Below are 20283 nucleotides of genomic sequence, written 5' to 3'. Positions count from 1 at the left end.
TTGTTCATATTTACCTATTATATTCCTGGTTCAAAAGTTAGAGCGGGGGACAGTATTTTTGGCTTTCAAAGCGGTTGTTTTTAAAACTATTCACGTCATCAAAAAACTTTTGTACAATCTTTAACCTTATTTTCAAAGAACTAGTAAATTATGCGTCATGACGATATTAAGTAAAAAAAAGTAACTTTTACCTACATATACATTTATGGGGGTCACTCGATATATGGAGTGACCCCCATAAAATATAGTTCTTTAGTTTTAACTTCTAAACTAAGTAGTGGCTTAATAGTGGCAAAATATTGTTACAAATTTCATTAAAATGTACTTTGAGATAAATGGCTGTGACATACGGACAGACAGACGGACGTCGAACGGATGGACGGAAGGACAAACAAACGGTGGTGTCTATTAGGATTCCGTTTTTGTCAGTTTAGCTACGGAACCTTAAAACACTAGCTTGGATTGAACTGTTAATAAGTTTTTGTCAAAATATTTCATTTTTGGTACAAGCATTTATACAGACTGTACTTTTCTTTCCTCGGGCAACTAATACTCATCGAGCCAATTGTAAAAACGCCAAACAATTAGGTTGCGTTGTTTCATCATAGAGTTCCTATGGCCACTTCCTGTCTCCATCATCAGATCAGCTCGATGGTACCATAATATTGCATTGTCGCTCGACTTACATATGTGTGAAAATTTTCAGCTTCATTGGAAACCGGGAAGTGGGTCAAAGTTACATTGCAAGTTAAATAAAAGCTTGTAAAATAGTTAAAATCAACAAGTGTATTTAATTTTCATTAAGCCTCAAATAAGCAAACACTTTACATTCGTGTAAATATTTTTCCACGCCTTTTTATTGTATGCAAATCGCATTGGATTACCAAATTATTATTTTTACAACTACCTAAATGTTCTGAATGATTTCATATTCAACATTGGGTATTGAGGCATGATTTATTCCTGCATATTACCGCCGCGGTCTGCTTTCAATGGCATTATGTTGACAGCTTATGAGCTCCTTTATTTACAGTTGATTTATGTACCTATTAGTTCAGGTGTACGTATACTATTTTCAATATTTAAATATCTATCCGATATTTATTGCGATATACTGCGATAATAATGTCTAGATAACTTATTTTGTAGTTTTTTTGCGGATTTGACTTAATGAATTAGGACTTACTTATAACTAATTTTAGTTGAAAGATGAAGTAAAATCAATAGTAAATGAAATATTGATATCGTGCCCTGGCTTCAAAGCACCTCGTGATGACGCAACAGAGTTAAACGCTGAGATGAGAGAGATATAAACGAAAAACACTGACATAAATCTACTAGACAGGCTATCAAGAACAAATTGTGTCCGCCATTTTCGCCGTTTGACGTCTGTCACTAAGCTAAAGAATAAGCGTAACTAGCCAGATGCGACACTGGTCAACTGTTGATTTTCTGCCTACATACGCACAGTAAAGAATTTAGATAAAATTTATTTATTTCCTTACAAGTGTATTGAAGTTGTTTTACATAATTATGTGATCTGACGACATTAAAATTTATAAAGGTAGCGATAATACTTTTTCTATTTGACTCTCGTGCTCGAAGCAATTTTGATCAATCGCGCATATAGCATAATATACTCTTTAAATATAAGAAAAACACAACAAAAATTACAAGATGAACAGTAATATATCATATTTGTATATATATATCCTGCAAACAAGGTAAATAATCATTAGTACCTACGTGTTACATCTGCGAAACGTAATCTATGCGCCAAAGAAAATGGCGTACCACCGCGAGTGTTTAAAGTGACATTTCAAAATAATCTATATGAGCTTAAAACAAAAGTTTTTTCGCAGTGGCTTGTTATTATATTGCTTTTATTATGTTTCTAGATGTTATTAGAATACATTTTCATAACGCTTAAAGGCATTATAATTTTTAATTTTCGTTACATGCATGGTATCTCGCATCTCGCCAGTAGTCGGTGACGTACTGAACACAATGAAGTGCCGGCACTTCAATGAGGTGCGGAATCATTTTGTTGGAGATGCCAACTCTAGTGTAATACCTCAATGGTTATATGCAAATATAATATTATGTATGCCGAAACCATTATTAAGCTTAAATTGATTGTATGAACCTCCCTTTCGAAAGCTGAATTTTTCTACTAATGGATCCAATTTTGTTTATAATTGACATTTAATGAATGTACGAGGAAATAAAATGACAATCCTATACATCCCGCGGTTCATTTTGTTCACGTAAAAATCATAATGCATTAATAATTACGCTTTAAAATCCCGCAGTATTTAAACAGGGATATTATTCTCATTGGCGACAGAACATGGAGGCGTATTCTGTTTGATAATGTAGGGTGGTCCACGAATGTATGAAATTTTTTTTATTTTATTCTCGCTCCACACGTTTTTTCTCGTTCCATTCTTTACAAAAATGAAATATACCACAACTTATTATTCCTATTACCTGATTTAGAGGTCACGATGATTTGCAAGTAAGACTGTGACTCAATGAAAATCCACTTAATAACTCAATACCCACGTGCCCATAAAATAAAATAAAATAAAAATACATTTATTTTCAGGCAACTAAGGCCCCATAGATACCTTACAAATTAACAGATATAAAGACCTACAATAAAAATCTTATAAGCCAAATAAAACATATCGGCGACACAGTTTTCTGTTGCAGTATATGATTCGGCAGATTCCCACGGACCCGCCGAAATACAGCACCCTCAGAAGTCCGCGCTCGCGATGGTAAAACCTGCAGACTCTGCAAGATTAAGACGATGAAATCTACTTAAATTACCATTTACTCAATATGCTATCGCTCTATCTTCTTCTATACCAGGACTGAGACAAAAAAAATAATGTAGTTGACCAATTGTTAATAAAAGAATTAAAAAAAAATCATTTCGTAAGTAAAATTCATGGCAATTTATATTGACTGACATGGACAAAAAGTCAGTCAGATACTTACTCTTAGAATTTAGAAAGACTCGGTAGAATAGATTTGTCGACAGCATCCAGATAAAAAAAAACTCAAATGACTTTCAGTATTGGGAGCGTGCACGATGGCAGCGCCGCTTAGCATTCGCAACTAATCGGGAGCTGTCAAATAATGAGCTCAACAAAATAAAGATTATTCCTTAAAAAAAATTACTAAAATACAGTTACCAATGTGCGGAATCTTTTCGTTTTTAATGTTTAACACACTTGACTTTTGCTTTAAAGTAAAATAGTCAGAATTATCTGTGTATTTTATATTATCCGGTTAATTTTCTTCGTCGTTGTTTAGTTACAAATTCAATGAAAAAAATTATTTTCATTATGTTTTGATGGTCCACTTCGTGATCCTCTTCCTGGGGATACATATGATGCTTTCCAGTATAAAAGTTTTGCCCTTCTTCACAGGTTTTAATCAACTAATTTTATGTTAAAACATATGTTCTTTCGCTTATCACACGTTTGTTGTGACAGACAACAGACAACTCTGCGTGCCAAAAGTATGTTTCTGACAGGCTTTCAGTAACTGTCATTATAATTAATATTACAATTACCTAATGTTGGTACACTGTATTAGCCATAGGTACTATTTTATTAACATCCAAGCAAAACTCTGCGTTGACATAGACTAGATAAAATGTTTAGCCGTTACGTTGGTAAGCCTGGAATAATACTATATGATATAAAAGCCTAATTTCTAGCTCGATGTTGGAAATATATAAAGTTTACTATTACTGTTCACGCCAGCACTGCGTGAATGACGATTTCGGGCTGCGGGACGCGGGGCGCGGCGGGCAGCGGCGCCGGAGCGGCGCGGCCGCGGCCGCCTCCCACTCCACCAACGACGCGCATGGCAATATGTCGCGTCCGCGCATCAAGCGCCTTTATTTTACATTTTATTAATATACAACTTTTACTGTGTTCAGGGTTGTTTTGTTGCTGCTCCCTCATCAGCCCCAATCCTGGACAAGTTGGCGACCAGCAACAGGACCCGGCCTGCAAGCAATGGCCAGTGAAGTCCACAAAATAGAATAAAGAAGCCATCCCAGTGCCTGCGCTATCACACACTCGTCGGGCGAGGCGAACATCACCGGTCCAAAGGTCACGCGTCGGATCTTTCTCGAAGTCTCTCGGACAGCCATCGCTCTGGAAGACCATTCGCAAAGGAAGTAGCCCGTTCCGTGTAACCTCCGTTTTGATTCCCTTGCACCCCCTTTCGATTTGTAGTGAATAGTGTCGTGAGTTTGTGGATAGGTATAATTAGTGTTTTAGTGTGATCCAAGTTTGCACTATCAAATCGTAAGTAAAACATATAGTTAAAGTGAATATAGTTCAGTCGCCGGTAGGTACAGAGAAATCTACCTAACCGGGATTGCAAACTTAAAATATAGCATAGATTTGCTAAGATAATAAGCAATAAGGATAGTTTGCTTTAAATTAATACTGCAGAGTTGTTTTCAAGTTTCCAAGTAACTTGTTATTTACATTTATTATTAGTTAGATTTATCGAATTTTATTGCCTCCGTCAGACATTTAAGGCGCAGTTTAGGCATAGATTCGTTTAGGTATTTAGTCAGTTGTAATTACCTAATATTGCAACGTGACAATTAAAAACCCGGCTAAGGGTACAATATTTGTAGCTTGTTTACGACATATATTTCGTGTTCCATTGTGCGCTAAGTATAAAGAAACGGTCAAGTTTAAGAATAAATACTTAAATTTACAATAAATAGTCCCACATAAACCTTGTTGCCCAAACTTAGTTTTTCTTAAGAGATTTATTTCATTTACGCATTTTCGTGTTTGTTTTAAAGGTGCATTTAACCGCTAAATTTTCGTTTGTGCTCATAGTACATAACTCCAGTTTTTTCTTATTGATTCATTTTGCACTTCATAAAACTTATTTGCGCATTGTGCTTCCCCTATTCATTGCATCCGCTACAGTCATAGCACATCGCTTGAGCCCACGCACCGAACATTCCAGGTGGTTGTGGCGCGGCGCTCGGGCGCTTCGCACCGCGTGCTTGTTGCTAGGCGCCCGGCGGTCGGCGCGCCAGCTCCAGCGCCACGTGTCCGCGCAACAGCGCGCTCGCTTATCTTCTAGCTTCGCCTCGCTGGAATTTGGTTTGCTTGCACATTTTAACCCTTCTCTTCATTTATTTATTTGTGTGCTTTGACTCGGTGAACATAAATAAAATGTCAGACACTGATAGCAGCAAGGACAATGGGGAAGTGGACGCAGTAAAACTGAAAATGTTAGTTCGCAAACGCGGCACTATTAAATCGCGGATTACTAAATTTAAGGAGTTTGCCCCGTATGAGCAAATTAATAAGGAAGAGTTGACCACTAAAAATATAAGCGATATTAATTTGAGACTAACAAAGGTCAACGAACTCTTTCAAGAATTTGAATCTGTTCAGACGCGGATAGAATCTAATGACAGTGAAAGTAATTTAGATAAACGTTTGAAAGAAAGATTCGAAATAGAAAATCAGTTTTACTCTGTCATTTCCAGCGCTGAGGAAATAGTCTCCAGTCGTGAGAAGCGAGTCGAAAGCCCCCGGAGGCTTTCAATTGGAAGTAGCTCCAATCATCATTGCGCTGGTCACTCTGGCCAGCTACGTCTCCCGACAATAAAATTGCCCACTTTCGATGGGAACTATACAAAATGGCTCGAATTTCGGGACACGTTTGACTCGCTGATCAATGGAAATGAGACTATTCCCGATATTAGTAAATTTCATTATCTCAGATCCTCCCTAGAGGGCGGTGCTGCAGTCACAATAAAATCAATTGATTTTACGGCCGATAATTATCAAGTAGCGTGGGACCTACTTTGTAATAGATACAATAATAAGAACGTGCTGATAAATAATCATCTCAAATCATTTTTTACACTTGACTCTCTTAACAAAGAATCCCATAAGTCACTAAGATTCATTGTAGACCACGTTTCAAAAAATTTGAGAGCCTTGAATACGCTTGGGGAGCGCACAGACATGTGGGACACTCTTATAATATACATAGTTGTTCAAAAATTAGATAATGTGACTAGCATTAAGTGGGAAGAGTACAAAGCCACTCTTGCGGAGTCTCCAAGTCTTGAAGACTTTTATCAGTTTCTAAGAAATCGTGCTGACGTGTTGGAGACTGTGCAAGGAGGCAGCGCCAAGAGCGCTCAGCCAAATAATAATCATATTAAAAATGATAAGTTTAATCATACAAAATATGGCAAGTTTAATTACAACAAAGAACATAGTCAGGTTAAGTCCTTCTTTTCATCAGCGTCAAACAACAGATCATGCTTCATGTGTAATCAGAATCATAGATTGTTTGAATGTAAAATGTTTGCAGAGATGTCACCTGAGGCGAGGGAAGTTGAGATCACCAAGCGGAAGTTATGCCTCAACTGCCTTCGCCCCGGCCATCTAACACAGAACTGTCGTCTTAGCTCCTGCAGGGCCTGTAATCAAAAGCATAATAGTTTATTATGTAGAAAAAATAATAATCAAAGTAAACATGAGCCTTACCATGAAAACAAAAATATCAACTGTGACAAACCCGGTCCTAGTAGCGAAGGGCCAAATAACCATAACTCAGCTACTGCTAGCACTTCGGTAACGTCACTTACATCACGCTTGGACGATAGCGAGGTTCTTTTGGGCACCGCGATCGTTGAAGTCACTGATGATCATGGTAATACTCACCTTGCACGAGCTATGATTGACTGTGGTAGCCAAAGATGTTTCATAACTGAAAACCTGAAAAGGAAACTTAACATTAAAAGTAACAGTTCAAAAAGACAAGTATCTTTACTTAATAACTTAACATCATGTGCCTCTGATAGCTGCACAATTAAAATTAAATCAAGGATAAATTCATATACTGTTGACGTAAATTGTATGATTATTCAAACGGTTTCTGACAACATTCCCAGTGTGGATCTGAATCTAAACGAATTGAACTTACCCAACAATATACGATTAGCGGATCCTCAGTTTCATAAAAGTAACAAAATTGATATTTTGATCGGATCCGACATAATGTGGAATATTGTTAAGGGTGGGTATCAAAAGACGCTAGGCAAAAACGGGCCTACGCTAATTTACTCAAAGTTTGGTTGGTTGGTAGCGGGACCCATGTGCCCTACCACTCCTATTTTGCCGCGAGGTAAAATATTGTGTAATTTTAGCCAAGAAATCAAGGATTCACTTTCCAAATTCTGGGAGTTGGAAACATTTACCGCACCCACTAAAATATATTCCACTGATGATCAAATATGTGAAGAATTATTTGTAAAAAACACAATCCGGTTAGACTCCGGTCGATTTCAGGTTTCAATGCCATTGAAAGAGTCCCCAGAGGTCCTGGGAGACTCATTTGCTTTAGCTAAAAGATGTTTTTTCAATTTAGAGAGGCGTTTCCGAAAACAGCCTACTTTAAAACAAATGTATAGTGAATTTATTCAAGAATATGCAACACTGGGCCACTTGACTGAAATAGAAAGGCCACCAAATGGCAATTTTCTCCCCCACCACCCAGTGTTACGGGAAAAAAGTGAAACTACTAAATTGCGGACTGTCTTTAATGGATCAGCACGCACCACATCAGGTAAATCTTTAAATGATATTCAGTACGTGGGCCCAGTGGTGCAAAATGACCTTTTATCTATTTTGTTGAGATTTCGTCAACATAAGTTTGTTCTTACTGGCGACATAGCCAAAATGTATCGTCAGATCTCATTGGACGAATCTCAACGTCATTTACAGTTGATATTATGGAGAGATAACGAATCTCAACCATTAAGAACATTGCAACTCAACACTGTCACGTATGGCACGGCATCAGCAACATTTTTAGCCTTCAGATGTTTAGTTCAGCTTTCAAAGGAATGTGCAGATCCAAAAATTGCAAATGTAATCAAAAATGACTTTTATTGCGATGACCTCATTACGGGCAGTGATGATTTGTCTGAATTAAAATACATACGTGATTCAGTGGTTGACAAGTTAGCCGAAGCTTGTTTCCCGCTAAGAAAATTTCGAACAAATGCACCATGCATATTTGCGAACGACCCCACTTCAAACATAAGTGATGAGAAGAATTTATCACAAGTGAATGACCAATATTCAAATTTACAAAACCAGTCATCAGTGCTCGGTCTGAATTGGTGTCCTTCGCAAGATAATTTCAATTTCTTAGTTGATTTCCAGAATGAGCCTACGTCCACAAAGAGAAATATTCTGTCAGCTACGTGCAAGATATTTGACCCACTTGGCTTGCTAAGCCCTTGCACGATAGTACCCAAAATGTTGCTGCAGAAACTTTGGCTTTCTGGACTCGGGTGGGATGATCCGGTGCCTTGCGACATAAACAAAGAGTGGAATAATTTCATATCTAATATACATCAAATTGCAGCCATAAATATTCCACGCTTTGTCATGCAAGACTCACCGGCATCGATACAACTTCATTGCTTTGCGGACGCATCCCAAAATGCATTCGCAACTTGCATTTATATACGTTGTGTGGACTCAAAGGGCAATGTTTCAGTAAAGTTGCTCTGTGCTAAAGCCCGGGTCACGCAAATAAAAAAATCGACTATCCCAAGGTATGAACTGGCTGCTGCTTTGCTTGGGGCTCAATTGAGTGCGAAGGTATGTCAGTCGCTCACATGCAATATTGACAAAAAATACTTTTGGAGTGATAGTACTATTGTATTAGCTTGGATAAAAAATGTAAACCCAAGTAATCTCAAACAGTTTGTTTACAATCGAATAAATGAAATACACGAGCTGACTGACAAATCTTCGTGGAACCATGTGCCTACGGATATGAATCCGGCAGATATTGCCTCGCGAGGCATCAGCCCGAGTCATTTGCAAAATGCTAATATGTGGTTCAACGGTCCTTCATTCTTGATGAAACCCGAGAATGAGTGGCCTAGCACTGAAATAAGTAGCGTCGAGCTACCTGAATTAAAGGTTTATACTTGCTTAGTCTCAAAGCAGCCGTCATTCGACTTTGATCGGTTTTCCAAGTTCCACCGAATGATTCGCGTGGTAGGATATATTTTAAGGTTTATTTTTAACTGTAAACAAGCGAGAAATGCGCGCCAAAGCGGCTTTTTATCGAATGACGAAATAAATGAGTCGACTCAAACTCTCATCAGGGCTAGCCAAAGAGATTCTTTCGCAGACGACCTACAGTGCCTCAAGCAAAGTCGGCCTGTGCATCGTAAGTCTAAAATTTTAGCACTCAATCCATTCTTGGATGAACATGACCTGATCAGAGTTGGAGGACGTATACAAGGATCGATTTGTGATTATTCTAAAAAACACCCAATATTGTTGTGTTCAAAACACACCTTTACTAAACTTTTATTTAGAAAGGAGCATGAGAGCCACATGCACTGTGGTCCTCAATTGTTATTAAATATTGTTAGAGACCAATATTGGCCTATAGGGGGTAGAAATCTTGCGCGTAGCACTTTTAGAAAATGTGTAGTGTGCGTGCGTATTCAAGGCAACTCAATCCAGCCCATGATGGGCAACTTGCCTCCTCCTCGAGTTACACTAACTTACGCTTTTACCGTTACAGGTATGGATTTTGCAGGTCCCTTTTTTATTGCAAATCGCCAAGGCAGGGGCTGCAAGTTGTCCAAATGTTGGCTATGTCTATTTGTATGTCTTAGTACCAAGGCTGTTCACTTGGAAGTAGTGAGTAGTCTGAGTACTGAGGCCTTTCTCATGACTTTCCGTCGATTCATATCACGCCGTGGCAGGCCTCATGACCTTTATTGTGATAATGGCACCAACTTCGTGGGAGCATGTAATGAGTTGGGTAAAATGTTGCGAGCAAGCCAAAAGGCCATGACTGAGGCTGCCCATGATAAGGGCATCAAATTTCATTTTAGTCCGGCATATTCGCCTCACTTTGGAGGTATCTTTGAAGCAGGCATAAAATCGGCAAAGTCACTTTTAAAACGTGTAATTGGTAATTCTAGTCTGACGTTCGAAGGGCTAACGACGCTATTCACTCAAATCGAAAGTATCCTGAACTCTCGGCCGTTGACCCCTCTGACGTCAGATCCCTCTGATCTGTCTCCTCTGACTCCAGGGCACTTTCTGATAGGGCGTCCACTCACCGCCTTACCAGAGCCACCTGTTACTACAAATTGTCCGAACAGATATCAGAAAATAGAACAGATGAGACAACACTTTTGGACCCGCTTTCACGATGAGTATCTGAGCGAGCTACAGCAGCGGACCAAATGGAGGGAGAAGCGGAACGAGCTGAAGGAGGGTGACCTCGTCGTGATAAAGGATGACAACGTTCCACCGATGCGGTGGCGCTTAGGACGAGTGCACCAACTATATAAAGGCCGGGATGGCATCACCAGAGTGGCTGACTTTAAAACTGCCAAAGGCATGGTGAAGAGGGCAGTAAACCGAGTCTGCCTCCTGCCAGTCCGAGACACCGAAGTGGATGGTTCTCTTGCAAGCCAGGGCTTCCAAGGCGGGGACCCTGTTCACGCCAGCACTGCGTGAATGACGATTTCGGGCTGCGGGACGCGGGGCGCGGCGGGCAGCGGCGCCGGAGCGGCGCGGCCGCGGCCGCCTCCCACTCCACCAACGACGCGCATGGCAATATGTCGCGTCCGCGCATCAAGCGCCTTTATTTTACATTTTATTAATATACAACTTTTACTGTGTTCAGGGTTGTTTTGTTGCTGCTCCCTCATCAGCCCCAATCCTGGACAATTACTGTTTCGTCCAGTATTATTGCAGTTTACCATTTATCAGCTATCGTGACCTATTTTTATCGTAAATATGATTTTAAAGCAAAAAACGTGAACAAAATAACGGAATAGTATGGGAATTGACAGAAACACACGTAGCAAGTTTGCCATATTTGGCCACATCAAGCGCTGTGATCGTTCCGGCTTCCCCCACCACCCGCTTTGCACGCTTCCAATAATCCTCCCCATGTTGGATTACCATCCGAAATCCGCCAAACTGCAAAATGGCCGAATCACGGCGAATAACGCACAACATATCCGCGAAAGTTGCGCTTAATACTATTTACTCTGCGATATTCCCCGCGTGAATCTCTTAGACGCGTTCATAAATCGCTTCGATGACATAACAGCGTGAAGGGAGCGGCCTGGATTTATACATCTTTGATTTACTGGGAGGTGAGGGCGGGCGATTTAACAGAAAATATGGATCGACGTAATGTTATTAAAAGGGGAATTGTGAACTCGTTCAGACGTGGAGTAAATTGTTTGATCTGAGTGTAAATTTTATCGACATCATAACGTGACGAACGCGTTTGCGTTAAGTCTCATTTTGTATAGGATTTTGAGTTTCCAAAACGTCCCGCTTGGCGCGCTCGTTCTAAATCCAATACAAAATGAGACTAAACGCAAACGCGTACGTCACGTTTCAAAATCGAATTTATTTACACTAGGGGTACTGTAAATATTTACGTACTCTTGTGCGTTGAGATTTATCAATTAGTTACCAATTTTACTCAATGAACGACTCTGTTTTCGTCAACGTCAATTGGCCAGTAATGTTATGTTTTGTTGGACCTTTTCCTACTCTAGCTAATCAGAATACTATTAAACTATGTTTTCAAGTAAAGAAAAGTTTTTCTAAAATATTAATTTTGTTATTTTTTTACAGTCGACGAAGATTGTATAATAGCGTCTGGAAAGTTAAGTTTTTAATGGCAAATTTTAAAAGAGTTAACATAATAATATTCTAAATGACTGCTTAATATAAAATAATGTTAATCGTTTGTGCTTGTTCATTTAATAATAAATAAAATTATAGATATCGAGACTTAATCAGGTTCATGACAATTTTCATTTAATAATATCTACCTCTATACAGGGATCGGAACCGGTTTTTTGCAAAAAACATCGAAGTAACCATATATTTCGGTTTATTTTATACTCCAAATGTAGGACTCAGTTGTGTTATTAGATAACGACTTCGTATTATTAGATTGCCCAATTATAAATGAAATAATTAACAAAGAACGAAAAAATACCGTTTTCGTCCCCATACAAAAATACCGGTTTCCAATCCCTGCCTCTATATCAAGTCAAGTCAAATTATTATTTATTCACTTGAAACTTTTTCTAAAATGCAATCTATTATTGAATAAGCATCGATTATTACACCCAAATATAGCATACCTATCATTAAATATGTTATGAGGGTGAAAAAAACCTAATGAAAAAGATTAATAGAATCAGACCAAGATAACTCTGCAGCGATTAAGACTTAAATAGAATAATCTTTAAGTTTTCAGGGATCTGTAAATACTAACTAACTAGTTTCTGCCTGCAACTTCGTTTGCGTGAAATCATCATTTCCGTGATATAAACTATGATGTGTTCTTCCACGGGACTCAATTTTTTAAGCGGTTTAAACATGTAGAGTGAACAGACAGTTTTTTTTTTGCAATTATTATATTATTGAGGTTAATGAATCTTAGTTTAGTATAATTATGGTTGATTTCATTAAAACATTTCGAGATTCATTAATCATAATTAGAGACCTAAAAGAAAACTGAAAATAACACTAGGATTGACCTAGTCGACAGTTATTATTTATAGGTACCGGTCGATACCTCCTCTGAATTCAATCATTAGGGTTAATTGGGCAAAGTTCGCCGAGTCACTCGCCCCAAAGTTAACCGAGTTAATGAACTCCTCAGCTGACTCAATGTCACTCAGTTTAATCACTTCGCTCGGGCAGAGTCAGAGCTCCTTGTCTGTGTGCCATCGATATTGTAAGTTGTCATTTGTGAAAAGTTAAAAAAAAGAGAAAAATGTAAACAAAAGACATAAATGCGAGACTGCCGCCCCGCGTCCCGCGCCCGCTTAGTCTTTTCTATTGGAACGCAGCGGCACGTGATTAGTAAAGTTTATTACACTTACTTTATGACTACAGCGTATCAAAATGAATCTTATTGTTGAGTGGGCGCCCATACATGAAAAGTACCCAACATAGTTTAGTAATACGAAATCTTAATTCAATCATTAAATTTGACGAGTAGAAAATAACTTTAATAGGCATTTCGACTCTTTCCTATCTAACAGAGTTATTAAAAATATTTTCACCACATCAGCTTGCAAATGTTTATCCTTTAAAACTGATGAGAAAATTGCAATTTAATCACAAGAATGACAACCTCAGTTCCTTGTGTTGACAGGTAGAATTTACTTTTAAAATTATGTTAGTAAATACGGGTATTTTTTGCGAGCGTTTCATTTATGTTTTCTAATTCAATTTAACTTATTTTGTTTTGACCTACTTTAATTAGCTTTAAGTATATAGGGCATCTTGGACTGACATTATTTAATCACTTAACACCTTTTTTGATGTTATGTACATGATTTTACAACAAAATAAATGAATATGAATATGAAAATGAATACTTTGCTACGAGAAAGCGAGGAAAAACTCCCCCAGGGCATCAACACGTTGGACCCGGGTATGTCCTTTAACTACGTCCAAAAGAGAGGTATGGGCAATGTGAATGTCATCTCGCCTTGTGTGGTAGGGCACAGCACAGCAGATGTCATTCCAGATCTAGAGCAGAGCCCAACTGGGGAAGTACCCTCCACCTTACAGAAAACCGCAGGCAAATAACACTTGACCCTACTCATAGTGTTGTGTTCCTGCCGGTGAGTAAGGTTGCCAGAGCTCAACGAGGGGGGTGGGGTTAGGGTCGGCAACGCGCATGTAACTCCTCTGGAGTTGCAGGTGTACATAGGCTACGGAGACTGCTTACCATCAGGCAGGCCGTATGCTTGTTTGCCACCGACGTAGTATAAAAAAAAAAAAAAACACACACATAATATGAGATGATGACTTTATCGATCCCTATTCCACGAACAAGATTCCCAATCAAACCAAAGTAATTATAATTGTTTGTTGTAATAACACACATAAGATGTAATTTATCTTTGTTTACGTAGTAAAATCATCAGTGATGAAAATGAATATGAGGACAAACACAAATTTGATGAATTTCAGAACAAAATGCTATACAGACTTAGTTTAACTTTAAGGTTTTCAATTATAATTGCTTGTATATTTCTCAACCCTACTTTTATTACAAGAAAGTTAGAGACACGTGATTTTTTCTATAATAAACATTATAATAATAATGGTAAACAGTTAAGTGTGTCTTCGAACGATACTACATGTGGTCGTTATGCGTTATGGGACAATATTTTCTTCATCCTTCTTTCCATCCTGTTACCCCCTGCTGCGGTGTAGGGCTCGAACCATTTTCTTCCACTGACTCCGGTCCTGGGCAGCATGAGTAACCTCCTCCCACCCCATCCCCAATACAACCAACTCTTGCTCTACGGAACGGCGCCAAGTAAATTTACGGCGACCATGTTTTTTCCGGGCATCTTCCAGCCCGACAATATAAATATATATAAACGATTATAACTAAGATTATAATTAATTTAATGCTCGATAAATATTTTTTTGGGTTGTATACTAATGTATACGATAAAATTACGAGTATTAATCATGTTTCTTGTTACTGAATGCGAGCTTTAACCTTTTCGGTATAGGTTAACTGGAAAAGATTCCTCTTAGGGATATGTTCGCCTTTGTATTACACAATTATGTTCTATCTGATGTAATCAAGTTTTTTTCTCGTACAATAAAGTGTTTACTTACTTATTTATACCTGCTCCTTCGCCTTCAGTTGTTATAATTTAGGATAGGAGAAAAAGGATAATAGCAGTAATGTTTAACGGGAGAAATGAACAAAAATGACCATTTTCAGTCTTTAATTTGACAACTAAAATGTAGGATTTTTTTTAAACGCATTCATATTTTTGTGTCCGGAAATCAATCACTTTAAATTATACGTAAATGACATTTAATGGTTCTAGTACTACATCTGCTCGTCTAAAAAATCATTTGCCATGTGGTCGCTATAAGTACGTGTCCTTAGTGGTAAATACCTAATCACCAATTTACCACCTGGCTAAGGCCGTGGGCTGGACGCAAGCAGCGCGCGGCGCGGCGAGCGGCAATCAAGGCCGTTCATACATTTGGTTAAACCCTGACATATATGATCATTGTCAAGAGGGCGTTGTTATTTTCATGTATAGGCTGACAGTTCAGTTTAGTATGAAAAATTTTATTCCAATGAAATTCCGCAATATGGCGCGTGATCAGATATTACTGGTCAGGCTTTAAGAAGATATTTGCAACCAAACGTGAAATGTTCTAAACTTAAAATAATCTAAAAAATTGACAAACTTTAACCCATGTTATTTAATAACCCGGTAAATTGGGTGATTATAATAAAAAAATTGAAGAAAAGTTAAGTAGGTTAAAATAACATCAAGCAAACGACTCGATAAGCAAAATAACGGTTCATAAGTATGTCATTAAACAAACCAACATAATTTGTTTCATTCGGAACCTAACCTCCCACATTGTAACAGATATAATGCAAACTGAAGGTGTTTATGATTTTACGATGCTCCATTTTGGAATATAGCGTCGTAACGATAAAGTGTAACGACCCTCTATGAGTGGAAAAAATGCCGTTCACACGTATCTGTTATAAACGGTAGGGCTAATGTTAGCGACATTGGTTTTTGGTAAAACGTGTACTGGTTATTACTAACGTATTAGGGTTATGCCTACTATGAACTTAGTTTGGGCATAAGGGTATGGGGAAATTGAAATAAGAAAACTATTTTGGTAAATGGTTGTTCTTCTCTCACTTTCACTGAGCGTGAGTGCGGATATCATGTTTTTAATATTAATTTTTTGTACGTTTAAATAAAAAAAGTAGTCGATACTTTCCCTCAAACATGATATGGTCAATATTTAGTTAGAACCAATTTTCATATTTTTAGCTTTTGTGCATAATTTGTTAGAATTATTTAAAGTGCGTTTTATACACATTTCTGTGATTTTATTCTACCGGGCGTAAGTCATAAACTACGGATTATAATCAATTCAGTCCCTCGAAAAAGGCCTCAAGATTGCTAATTTTTATGGCACTCGTATTGTAATCCAAAAAAGCGCTACGACGTTTTAAAAACTCCGTTTTCTGAACATACTAAACCTTAATATCCACGGTGTGACCTTGAACTTATAAAATAAATAGAATCGATCGACCCGATTTGGGACTGCTGGCATAACATAGAGCGACATTTGAACTTTTAAAATATTCATGTGATATTGTTACGATATTACTTCACTGCATGTAATAAAAAAATGAATATACGTAAATTTGCAAAGGAGATTAGATGCATTATGCATTGTGCACTGCTGTAACATGAAATAAAATATCATGCCTATATTTGATCTTTAAATAAGTTTAAATGGTAGATAAAGTGCTAAGTTTTGCATGACAGTTAATTTACTTGTTAATTAGCTATCCAATACTTTACTTGGACATAATGAAACAGTCCGTTAATATTTTAACTTGCGAATTGGAGAACGCGAGGTGCACTGCGAATGTTAAATCAATGGAGAATCATGAAGCCACTTCGAACTTAATTCCAATATCAAATTGATGTCATTTTTGTTCTCAATCGCGTTTACATTTTTCTCGTACGTGTTCGTTCGAGACGCATGGGAGACTGATAACAAAATGACATAATTTTGAAATTGGAATGTCAGTCCGAATAGGTTTCCGTTTTTTTTTATACATGAGGCAAACAAGCAGACGGATCATCTGATGGTAAGGGTTTAACTGCCTCCCTTGGACACCCGCTGCACCAGAGGTTGTATGTACGTTGTCGGCATTTAAGATGAGGATGGGATGGGATGGCATATAATGGTTTACAACATTTGAGTACAACACAGATAAAATAGGCTTTATTTCATAATACAGATATACAATTTACAGACGAACACTTTAAAAAGAACATTACTGATTACACACAACACAGATTACTGATCTACATAGTTTAATAGAAAACGTAATTCTTTCTCACGGATTATTAAAAACATAGATCATCTTTCAAAATAATTTGTAAAATTGTATTATATAGTGTAGTGATTTGGGGTACGATTGTAGTGTTGCGTTAAAGTAGGTAGGTGACATGATTTATTTATTTTTATATACATAATAATTTTACAATAATACAATTCAGGTGCTTATAATCACCTGTATACCTACTGTATTGGGCAATGAAATTAGTATTAACAAGGTTTTTAAGTAACTGAGGTGATAAATCTTGACTCCGTACCTAATAATACTCCTTTATTAATTAGAAAAACAATTTACGTTCGATTTTAAAATTAATGAAATACATTTTCACCGTTCTTAATATGGGCTGTTAATTTAATTTATGATTGCTTTATATTTAATACCGTCGTAAAAGCATTATAAAAGCCATATAATAAATCGTAATTTTAAATTAAGAATGTTATTAACATTGAGAAGAAATTAGGATTATTTTGTATCAGAAATCTGTATTTTTTATAAGGTATGTAACTCATAATGGTTGGGAGCCCGCGGCATCGCCGGATCAAACTAGAGAGATTTTCAAGGGATGATATAGCACAGCTGGATATATATCAATGATTTAACCGAAGATTACACATAATTATTTTACGGCATTTTATTTAGAAAGTTTGTAAACTTGAGGAGTAAAGGGTCGGCCGTCAAACTTAATGGAAAATAAAAATAATAAGGGAGTTTCGTTCATTAGCTTTAATTGTAAATCAATAATGAGGTCAATTGATTGCGTGCGCACATTATGTATAAACGCGGATATTATCGCTTTACAAGAACATTGGCTGATGCCGCACGATATCGGGCTGTTGGGAACAATAAGCGATGATTTTGGCTACACAGGCAAGTCTGCGGTGGATACTTCGGTGGAGGTGCTGCGGGGAAGACCTTATGGGGGGGTAGCATTGCTTTGGCGTAAACAAGTTTTCCCTATAGTCACAGTGATAGCGTGTGTAAGTGTACGGTTAACAGCGATAAAAATTTGCTTAGGTGAGCGCAGTTTATTGATTTTTTCAGTTTATATGCCAACGAACTCAGTAGAAAACTTGACGGAGTTTACAGAATGTTTGAGTGAGATAAGTGCCATAATAAGTAGTCATGACATCGAGTCAGCTATAGTTTTAGGTGACTACAATGCTCATCCAGGAGGACTATTCGCTACTGAACTCCTGAACTTTTGTGCCGAGCAAAGTCTCCGATGCGTAGATTTAGAATTTTTTGGTGCTAACTCTGACACGTACACTTTTACTAGCGATGCACATAATGATTGCCGGCGTTGGCTTGACCATTGCATAGTAACAGAGTCTGCGTGGCAGGGTGTAATGGATGTAAAGGTGCATCATGATGTTTATTGGTCTGACCACTATCCGTTGGAAATAATGTATAATTTAAACTCGATTGTACCAAAAAGAAATTGCCATATAAATTCGTATGATAATAAGATTATTTGGGGAGAACGAACACTAGAACAAATAAATAAATACTCCGAATTATGTAATAATAAATTAAAAAATGTGGATTTTCCTGACAGGTTTACTAGGTGCTGTGATAATTTATGTTTTAATGTAGATCATAGACAATATATAGATAATTTGTATAATAATATAATTTCTACGCTAAGTGAGGCAGCTACTTTTACTAAACAATTAAGTACTAAACGGCGTTATAAGCACGTTACGGGATGGAACAAATATGTTAAGGATGCTCACGGTCAGGCTAGGTTATACTTTCAGCAGTGGATAGCATTTAATAGGCCTACTAGTGGGCACATTTATGAACTAATGATTCAGTCACGTAAAGATTTCAAAGTTAAGCTGAAGTGGTGTCAAGATAATCAACAAAAGATTAGATTGGATATTATCTCGACCCATCACTCAGCAAAAAACTTTAGCAAGTTTTGGAAAGAAACGGGTAAACTTAATCCGAAACCAAGCCTGCCTGTGAGCATTGCGGGTAAATGTGAGCCCACTGATATAGCCAACTTATTTAAAGAGCATTTCCAGGTGAAGTCGTCGCTAAGTCGGTCTGTGCCGGTGCTCGGTGCGGGTCCATCAAGTGTGTCGGTTCGTTTCTCGGTAAGTGATGTTTCTTCTGTCATTAAAACCATGAAGACGGGGAAATCACCGGGACACGATGGACTAAGTATCGAGCACTTGCTGTATGCTGGGACACATCTTCCGCGAGTGCTTGCGTTATTGTTTAATTTGTGTGTTAGTCACTCGTACCTGCCGAGTGCACTGATGCAAACTATTGTTGTGCCTATAATAAAAAACAAAACGGGGGATGTGTCTGACTTGGGCAATTATAGGCCGATTTCGCTGGCGACAATTACTGCTAAGGTGCTGGACAGGCTTCTGGATAGGCAGCTTCGGAAACACTATAAGGCTAAAGATGCTCAGTTCGGTTTCCAGCCAGGAGTGTCGACGGAATCTGCCATATTTTGTTTAAAAAGTACAGTCCAGTACTATGGAAAGCAAGATAGTCCAGTGTACGCCTGTTTTCTGGACCTTTCCAAAGCGTTCGATCTGGTCTCGTACGACATCTTGTGGAGCAAGGTGTCGTCCGAGACCAGTCTCCCTGCAGAGTTATTAGCGGTCTTTGAATACTGGTACAGCAACCAAATCAACTCTGTGCGGTGGGCAGGCGTGCACTCAGACGAATACGTGCTGAACTGTGGAGTGCGGCAGGGGGGGGTAACCTCTCCGACCCTATTTAATATATATATGGACGGGCTGATTGAGGAACTCAGTGGCGCCAAGGTTGGTTGTAACATTGGCGGTACCTGCCTCAACAACATAAGTTACGCTGATGATATGGTGCTGCTGGCTCCCTCAATCAGAGCGCTCAGGAAGCTCCTAAAAATATGTGAGCATTATGCGGAGAGACATGGGCTCAGGTATAACACTACAAAAAGTGAACTACTCATCTTCAGGGCCGGCAACAAGAAACTAGAGGAAGTTCCTAGGGTTGAGTTAAATGGTACCGCCCTGAGGAGAGTAGAGCGGTTTAAGTACCTGGGTCAATGGCTCACCGAAAGCCTTAATGACGATCCTGATTTGGAACGAGAGCGCAGGGCGTTGACGGTCAGATGCAATATGCTGGTGCGCAGGTTTGCAAAGTGTAGCAATGACGTAAAGGTTACACTTTTTAAAGCTTATTGTCAGTCTTTTTATGCTTGCAGCCTGTGGACCAGCTTCTCGCAGCGATCGTACAATGCGC

The sequence above is a fragment of the Cydia pomonella genome, chromosome 7 (genome assembly GCF_033807575.1).
Source record: "Cydia pomonella isolate Wapato2018A chromosome 7, ilCydPomo1, whole genome shotgun sequence".
Taxonomy (NCBI): Eukaryota; Metazoa; Arthropoda; class Insecta; order Lepidoptera; family Tortricidae; genus Cydia; species Cydia pomonella.
Note: the sequence above shows the minus strand (reverse complement) of the source record.